General features: G+C 38.4%; 1 protein-coding gene across 9 annotated transcripts in view; it reads left to right on the top strand.

The window, feature by feature from the left end:
- frmd3 (FERM domain containing 3) overlaps positions 1-2,366 on the top strand; it is a 54,330-nt gene that overhangs the window by 6,194 nt on the left and 45,770 nt on the right. The gene's annotated exons all lie outside the window — the stretch shown is intronic.

Below are 2,366 nucleotides of genomic sequence, written 5' to 3'. Positions count from 1 at the left end.
GTGTGTGTGTGTGTGTGTGTGTGTGTGTGTGTGTGTGCGTGCGTGCGTGTGCGTGCGTGCGTGCGTGCGTGCTGGAAAACGAGATGCTCGATAAATCAAAATACGGATTATCATTGTTTTAGGATCATAAGCAGTGAAGATGGTGGTGAAACTCAACACCATGCAGGAAGGAGTGGAGGAGGATATTAGAAGGCGTAGCTGTGGAAAAAAAAAGATTAAGTAGATTAAAACATCAAACAGATTTGAGAGATGCAGAGAGAAGCAGATCCTGTAGATGCAGCTTGTTTCAAGAAAAAGATGAACAATCAAAAAAAAAAAGAAAATAACAAAAACAAGAAAACCACCAGTGGAAGTCACTTTTTTGCTTTTTGTGATTAAGTGCAAATTCTGCTTATTAATCAAATAAACAGCTCTGATGTCTCAAAGAATCTAACCCTAATTACTTTTTTAAAAAAGTTAAAAGTCGTTTAAGTTAATTTTATTTCCCTTTATTTAACCAGATTTAAAATTTCATTGAAATCGAGCTCTCATTTTTAAGGGGGTGCTGGGCACAAACAAGCAGCACACAGCATGAAAGAAGCAGCAAATGTGAACATTTAGCAAAGTCACACCAAAAAATAAAATTTAAAAGCTAACCCTGGATGGATGGGCGTAAACTTATTAACTCGATATTGCAACCACATTGATATTTTATGTGCAGTCTGGTCTAAAATAGCCGAGCAAGCTATACTCTTCATTGCATTCACTTTATGTTGACTGAATCAACTCACCTTTAACACTTTGGCTCATGTAGCAGCAAAAAACAAACAGAAACCATTCAAAAGTCAACAAACAACACAATGAGCGAGACAGAAGGAGCCCATGAAGTAAAAGTAATTTCACTCGTTTTGTGCTAAAAACCAAACCAACAAATGTCCAAACACATCAGCACAAGGATTTCTTCTTCTTTTTTTTTTCTGCAAGATTTGGAAATCTCCTGAAACAGCTCCATGCTTCATCTGATTACAGCAGTGCTGCAGCTGCAGTCGAACTCTTACCATCCTCCCTTTTTTTAATCTTCTGCCGTCCTGTGATTTAGTGAGCACTTTTACAGAAAGTGACGATGGTCCATTAGAACAGAATCACATCCTGTTCCACAGATCATATTTTATAGCAGTACCTGCAAGAGAATTAAGTTTTGGGCCTAGCCTTGAAACTCGGTGTGTGCAGGTGCACACGACACGCTTAATATCACACATGTTCGTTTGGGCATGAGTGTGTGTGTGGATGTGTGTGTGAGAGGTTTTGGAGTGTGGCTGGTAATGATTGGGTCAGTGGTTTTTGTCCTTCACTCCATGAGAAGGTCACAGTCTCTGTGTTAGATTGCTCAGTATGGATCAGACACAGACATACCGCAGGACTGTGAAATATATTAGCACAAAAAGTAAGGAAAATTTTGTTTGGTGGATTGTTTCTTTGTTTCTTCTCTTCAATAAATATAATAATATAATAAATTACAGCGGGCACCTGATTGGCAGCAGCTGGGGATACAGATGCTCAAAACAGGTGTCAATATAGCATCAACAGAATAAGCTGTTTGTGCAACCCACATACTCAGCTCTACTGCTTAACCCACAGATTGCATGTTCCTTACATATGTGACACCATTCAAAAGGGAAATTAACACAGTAACATTAACGCCAAACAAATTATATTACTTTTTGTGCTAAGTTTGTTTATGCCTATACTCTGTTCAGGTTTGACCACATAAACTTAGACTGACGTACCAATCAGAAAGTTGTTTTTTTTTTTTTGTTAAACTTTTTTTTATTAAGGCAAAGGCCAAAAATAGGTCCATGGACAACTTTTGGTTCATGACCCACTAGCTGAGTTTAGAAATGAAATTATCATTTTTTTAAAAATCCCTCAAATACAGTATATTCACAAAGAACATGTGGTATCAGCAGGGGCGGAGTGGGGAAATTTTTCAGCCCGGGAGTTTAATGGCCAAGACCGGCCCAATTTTTGTACATACAAAAAATTAGACAAAGATGCAGCACTACCATGCAATATTTTTGTATTTTGCATTCACCTATCAAAACCTGCCTCTTCACATTCATCAACAACAAAATAAATGTTTCTGCTGTGGTGTAATAATGTGTACTCAGTCACACCTATATGATGTTCACCTGCATTATACTACGTACTGTAGCAGCTCTTTAATCTCACCAGGACTACAGTTTGACAYTCAACTAGTTTCATAGAACACAGTTCAGTTTTGTAGTACACAGGTGGGGCACTACAGGTGTGTTGGTTTATTCTCTCTAATGCTAAGCAATGAGCATCAGAAGCATTGTGATGTGTGTGAGGGGGGCATTAGTGGGGGG

The sequence above is a fragment of the Austrofundulus limnaeus genome, unplaced genomic scaffold (genome assembly GCF_001266775.1).
Source record: "Austrofundulus limnaeus strain Quisiro unplaced genomic scaffold, Austrofundulus_limnaeus-1.0 Scaffold265, whole genome shotgun sequence".
In the NCBI taxonomy this organism is placed as follows: Eukaryota; Metazoa; Chordata; class Actinopteri; order Cyprinodontiformes; family Rivulidae; genus Austrofundulus; species Austrofundulus limnaeus.
Note: the sequence above shows the minus strand (reverse complement) of the source record. Positions and strands in the feature narration are given on the sequence as shown.